Source organism: Pelodiscus sinensis, chromosome 32 (genome assembly GCF_049634645.1).
Source record: "Pelodiscus sinensis isolate JC-2024 chromosome 32, ASM4963464v1, whole genome shotgun sequence".
NCBI classification, from domain to species: Eukaryota; Metazoa; Chordata; order Testudines; family Trionychidae; genus Pelodiscus; species Pelodiscus sinensis.
The window spans coordinates 3,630,987-3,637,773 of NC_134742.1; positions in this window are offsets into that span (position 1 = coordinate 3,630,987).

Here is a 6,787-nt window from a genome sequence, read left to right on the forward strand (position 1 = left end):
GGGTACCTAATATCCAAAGGGTACAAGCGTTTAACTGTTGACCGCACTGAGGCTATTAATGCATGCCCACGACCAACTACGGTCAGGGAAGTTAGGAAAGTGTTGGGGCTATTCAATTTCTGCCGAACTCAAATCCCCAATTATTCAAGGATTGTCCAGCCTCTTAATAATCTCCTGAAGGGTGCTGGTGGACCACATGAGGCAATTGAATGGACACTTGACTGTGAACAGGCATTTACCACATTGAAAAAAAGGCTAAGTACTGCCCCAGGGTTGGGACTTCCTAATCCATTAATGCCTTTTACATTGTACACGCATGTCAGTGAGGGACATATGGCAGCAGTGTTAACGCAAAAACATTGGGATAAACAGAGCCCAGTAGCATACTACTCTTCTAAACTAGATGCTGTCGCTCAAGCAATGCCACCATGCCTTCAGGCAGTGGAAGGAGCTTCTATGGCCCTAAATCAGGCCACACCACTTATTGGTTCACAGGATGTAAATATTGTTGTACCTCACGCTGTGCTTGCTATTTTATCAGGGAAGAAATCCTCAGCAGTCCATGTGGCAAGATGGACTCGATGGGAAACGAGCTTGCTAATGCCTTCGGTACATCTGCAAAGAGCATCATCGTTAAACCCTGCTACCCTCATGCCTACCCCAGATGAGGGACACCCACATCATTGTTGCCTTGAGGAAGAGCCCATGGACGTTCCATTGATAAAAGAAACTGAAATACCTGGTGCCCCTTGCCTATATGTGGATGGTTCTTCCTTCTATGTGGATGGCAAGCGACACACAGGATGGGCCGTTTGTACTCAAGATGGACAGCTGGTGGCACATGGCAGTTTGCCTGGGGCATCTGCACAAGTAGCAGAACTGCAGGCATTAGTTGCAGCATGTGAAGCTGCGAAAGGTCATGCTGTAAACATACCTACTGATTCTAGATATGCGTTTGGGGTTGTACATGATTATATTAACTTGTGGGTAAATTGGGGATTCCTGACGAGTACAGGATCCCCAATACAAAATGGGGGAATAGTGGAGAAACTTCATGCAGCCATGCAGAAACCTACTGAATTAGCAGTGATAAAAGTGAGGGCCCACACAAAAGGGACAGACCCTCCTAGTAAGGGGAACCGAAGGGCAGACGAACTAGCTAAAGGAGCAGCAGTGGAAGGTAAAGAGATGCAATTGATTGCTGCAACACAGTCTCTCATAAAAACCCCAAACTTTTTTGAATTACAGGACATCCAACACTCTGCACCAAGGGCAGAAAAGTGGTTATGGATGGATAATGGGGGAAAACTGTGTGATGATAACACTTGGAGAGGCCCAGGAAACACATTAGTGTTACCAAATGTGCTGATGGGAACTATGATACAAATATATCACATGTTGGGACATGATGGAGCACGGAGGGTGATCCACCGGATGTCGGACACCTGGTGGCATCCTCAGCTTAATGCAAATGTGCATGATTATGTGAGGAGGTGTGTAACATGTGCTCAATGTAATTCTGCTCCCACCGTAAAAATGAAAATGCAACATCAGCCAAGACCAACACAGCCCTTCACACAGTTACAAATAGATTTCATTGGACCTCTGTCAAGGTGCAGAGGGAAAGAATATGTTCTGGTGATCATGGATCACTTTACTAAGTGGGTAGAAGCTTTCCCAGTGGCCAAGGCCACTGCATCTGATGGAGCTAAAATATTGATGACCGAAATAATTCCCCAATGGGGATTTCCATGCTTCATTGATAGCGACCAAGGTATCCACTTTACAGGGAAGGTGATGAAAACAGTATGCATGTCACTGGGGATCAAACAGAAATTCTACTGTCCCTACCATCCCCAGAGTTCGGGATTAGTAGAAAGAGCTAACCGAACCATTAAAAACAAACTAACCAAACAGATGTTTTCTGCTACAGGGAAAGACTGGGTCACCAATTTACCAGTGGTTCTCATGTCTATGAGATCCAGTCCTACTAATCCACATTCCTTATCTCCTTTTGAAATGCTGACAGGGCGGGCGATGAGGACGCCAGGAAATCTGTGCATTGGAGTGGGGGAGTTGTATGTCATGGGTGACCAGCTTGCTGAATATTGCAAATTGTTATCTCAGTGTGTCTCACAGGACCCACAAACTGAACCGGACCCAAAGGCTAGTGAAGAGGACACATGTGAGGTGCAGCCCAGTGATCAAGTACTGGTGAAAGCCTATAGAAAACGAACCTTTGAACCAGCCTGGACTGGACCTCACATAGTTCTCCTGGTAACTCCTTCAGCGGCCCGGGTCACTGGAATTCCAGTTTTGGTGCCCTGTTGGGTGAGAGCCGCAGTTCTCAAAGACTGAATGTCTTCACCTTGCATGATGGCAGGGGAGTGGTCTCTATTGATAATGGGCATTTTGGAATGATTATTCCATCTTTGGAGAGGTGTTAATTCCTGTGGGTTGGTCTCCTGGATTGGAGGCTCAGCCCTTCCACCCACTCCCATTCTCATGTCATAGACACCTGTGTAGCTGAGTATGTAATAATGGCTGGAGATAACTATATAGCTTTCCCATGGGACCAATGTTCCATCCTAGGAGGATGGGTTTTGCATATAAGAAACATGGAGTCAGGACAAGCCCGATCTCAAATGTTGGGACCTGACTTAATGGTGAATGTAATGTTTAATTTAATGGATGATATAACAGTGAAGAAAGACTCCACTACCTGGTGTGGATTTGGGTATTTAGCTTTGGAAAGTAAGCCTGGCTTGAACATCTCGTACTTCCTATTGTGGAAGATATTATGAAAGAAGTGGTAAGGCAATTACAGTGATTCAGTGGATAGAAGAGTTTGCAATTGTGGGAACAGAGATTCCCTGGGGATGGATTTCAGTTGTGTTTTCGCAATGGATATGGTGACTTACTTTTAGTGTAGATACCATTATGTATTAAAGGTTGAATGTATTGTTTAATTCTGTTACCAAAACTGTAATTAATTAAGTGTTGATAAGGTCAATTATAGCTCCTAATAAATACAAGGAAGTGGTGTTAGTGGGGTCTAAGAATTGTTCTTAGCCCCAAAACCAAATGGGGGAGCTGAAGGGTATGCATGGAGAGGCATGCTGTGGCTCACCACCCTAGCAACAGCCTGGGGGAGGCCAAGAGGAGGGGGGGTGACTCGGCATGTGGAGTGGAGAGGTGCAGGCATGTGACAAACAAAGCCATATATGGAAAGGTTGAATCTGATTGGTTAAGAAGTTTGTGTTATGTAACCTGTAACCATGTGCTATAAAACAGCAAGGGGAGGGGCTCCTTGCTCGAGGGGCTCTGGCTGATTTTAGTACCAGGGGCTCTCCCTTTGTGCACATTGAATAAAGTATTGAATTGAATTGAATCGAATTGAATCGAATAGAATTGAATTGAATTGAAGACCCTTGATTCTGCCCAGCACCTGAGTCTCTGGGAACTGCAAAATCCCAACACAGCCAATGGATTCCTAACTTTTCTGGACTCACCAGACCCCTTAATATCCTACTCTTAGACTCAGCTTCTGACCCAGTGACCTGGTCCCCAGAATGTGAATCTGCTTTCCTTTCCCTTAAAACTCTTCTCTCACAGCCCCCCGCTCTGGACTTATCTAATTATAGCAAGACCTTTACTCTATTTTGTCATGAACAGGATGGAATTGCAGCTGGAGCTCTCTGTCAACCCCTTGGACCCACACCTCGTCCAGTAGCTTATTTTTCTGCAACACTGGACTCAGTAGCCCGTAGGCTCCCACCTTGCCTGAAGGCAGTTGCAGCTACTGCTGACCTTACTGGTCCCTCATGCTGTCTCTGCTCTCTTACAGCGACACTGCACCCAGCACCTGTCTGTTCAGAGACAAACCCTGTATGAGAATGTTATCCTCTCTCCCCCCAAACGTGGTAATTCAAAGATGTAATGTACTTAACCCAGCTACTCTTTATCCTTTACCCTCTGATGGTGAACCACATAAACAATTCTTCACAGTTATGGGTGAGCACTGTGTGAAGCCTCGCCAAGATTTGTCTGATCAACTAGCTTCCGGACAGTCTGCTGCCATTTATACTGACTCAAAGTATGCTTTCTCTGTCATGCCACAGGACAAATTTGGAAACAACGAGGTTTCCTTACCTCTTCTGGCTCTGCTATCTCTCATGGTCCCCTTATCTCCCAACTCCTTGATGCTATTCAGCTACCCACATCCCTCTCTATTACCCATTGCCCGGCCCACACAGGTGCCACTGATCCTGTTTCTCTGGGTAATGGGAGTGCTGATGCAGCAGCCAGACATGGAGCAGCACATGGACCTCTGACTCCCTTTCAGATTCTGGTCTCTCTTTCTCTCCCTGTTTCTTTGCAGGACCTGATAGAACTACAGCAAGCTGCTCAACCTGCAGAGAAAAACCTTTGGGAGAAAGCAGGCTGCTCCTTATCCCCAGCTGGGATAATGGTTGCACCTGACGGCCGCCCAGTTGCCCCAAGATCTCTCACATGGCAGCTTGCTCAGGTGTCTCATCAAATGACACACATGAGCAAAAGGGGGGTGGCCTCACAGATCCCAAAACAATGGTACGCCCCAGGCGTGCACCTAGAAGCTGCAAGGGTATCTAATTCATGTGTGATTTGTAAGCAGTTTAATGTTGCAGGAGGCCCACAGTCTAGCAGCCACACAGAAAGAAGAAACCTAGACATAAAATGACGGTTAGGAGAGCTTGCACCTGCAGGTAAAGGAAGCCCTCCCAGTACCTACTGATGTACCGTGCCACAACATCCAACCAGGCGACTACGTGTTCGTGAAGGAACATCGCAGAAAGAATTCCCTGGCAGCCTGGCGGGAAGGACTGTTCCAATTGCTGCTCGTCACCCACACAGCAGTAAAGGTCAAGGAGCGCCCCTCATGGATCCACGCAAGTCATGTATGTAGAACTGCAGATCCAACAGAGCTGATTGACCCCGTCACCCAGGACCCCTCCCCGGAGGAATCACCTGAAGACGAGGTTCAGCGGACCGAGGCGGCAGACTCTCAAACCAGACTGTCACCAAACCGGCCTTCACCAGGAGCTTCAAGGTACAACCTGAGAGGTAGGACTGTGCCAGCAAAGACCTACAGGTGAGCCTGGCACCTGTAGCTCTCACAAAGGGAAATCCTTTCCAGTATTAAGTGAACTAAGAGACTATGAAATCTCGAAGAGTGCCTGCAGAGGCAAGCCAAACAATACTAACTGATTAAACTTAGTTAAAAGAGACTGCTTTGCTAGGTGCTAGCTAATTACTATATCCTGTCTACTTTAGAGATTTAAAATACTATAATAGGATGAGGATTGTTTTCCTTCTTTTAGTAGTCCGAGTAGCCTTAGTATATAACTTTCCCCACCCTTATTGGGAAGCCCTGCAGAAGGTTGTGTCCCTCACCAATACAAGTGACTGTTGGATATGTGAACAGCTTATCAAAGGTTCTGAAGGCCTTTTACCATTACAGTTTATCCCAACTCCTGCCTCCCTGTGGACCAGACCCCTAAAATTCAGATTTACTGGTAGTCAGTATTCTTTTTAGAGAAAAGAAACTGCCCCCCAGTAAAAAAGTTTGGCCAGGCCACTCTTGACTCCTTGAGAGAAACCGGCCGCACCCTTCCTGCATACCATTGCCTTTAGAAAAGGGGAAGGTGTGAAAAGGGGAAAATAGCCTGACTCTCCCACCCTTCACCTTGGCGTGAGAACTGCCGGGCTTACCTGGTCGCATGAAACCTGCACAGTTTCGGCCCAACCCCTGGGACACCGACCCCCCCCCCACTTGGTGACCATTGGGCCATATATGGTAATATGCAAGTGCGGGAAAGTGATGTGCAGATTTGGGGATAAATACCCATTGCACAGTTCGCTCTAGGAAGTCTTCGCAACACACGTACCACCGTGCGTGTGCCTTCTCGTACACTTCAAAGCACTGCTGGCCTGATCAACCGACCAGCCACCTCCCCCGACTCTCGGGCGTAACCAAGGCCTTCGCAACCGAACCGATATCTGTGAAATGTTCCGTGTGCTGTGTAAGTTGGTATGTATGATTTGATTTTTTCTTGTAGTATAAGCTTAGTGTTGTAGTTGTTTCTGGGTAGAATATAAGAGTTTGTAGTTAGTTATCACTGTTATTTAATTACTGTAGCTGGATAGTTTAAGATTAGAGACTATTCCCCTTGCCATTCCCATCCTTATATCTCTGACACGTTTTACTAGAAGCCATAGAATAAATATAATAAATACTATAAATTCGCTACTGTCATAAATAAATAAGTTTTATTTGATAAAACTGTCCACCTGGTTCTGTCCTTTCCCCCTTGGGTATTCATCATCGGACCTGTGACTCTCGCAACATACAGGAGAGCGGGAGTGGGTAGATGCCCAGAATGATAACACTGTGCCAGGAGTACATAGTCATGGGGGGAACAGGCAGCTTTGGCATAAAAATCTGATTGCCTCAGGGATTCCCCTAACTCAAGCATTACATCCATCGGGGACTATGTTTCCATTGTGTTTTGAAAGCAAAATTGGCACTGGTAAAGATCTGGGGTGAATCCCAGAAAGTACCTGCTATCTTAGAGTATCCAGGAAATGGGCAGTGGGTCATTTACCCAGCTGATAAAGAAAACCTCCCTCTAAGATGAGAATTCATCCTAGCAAAAGAAGAATACCTAAGAATGTCCAGAATAAACTTTGAGTAATACTCCAATAGGAGTATTAAAGGGGGGAATTGTGGGAGAAAAATCAAATAACT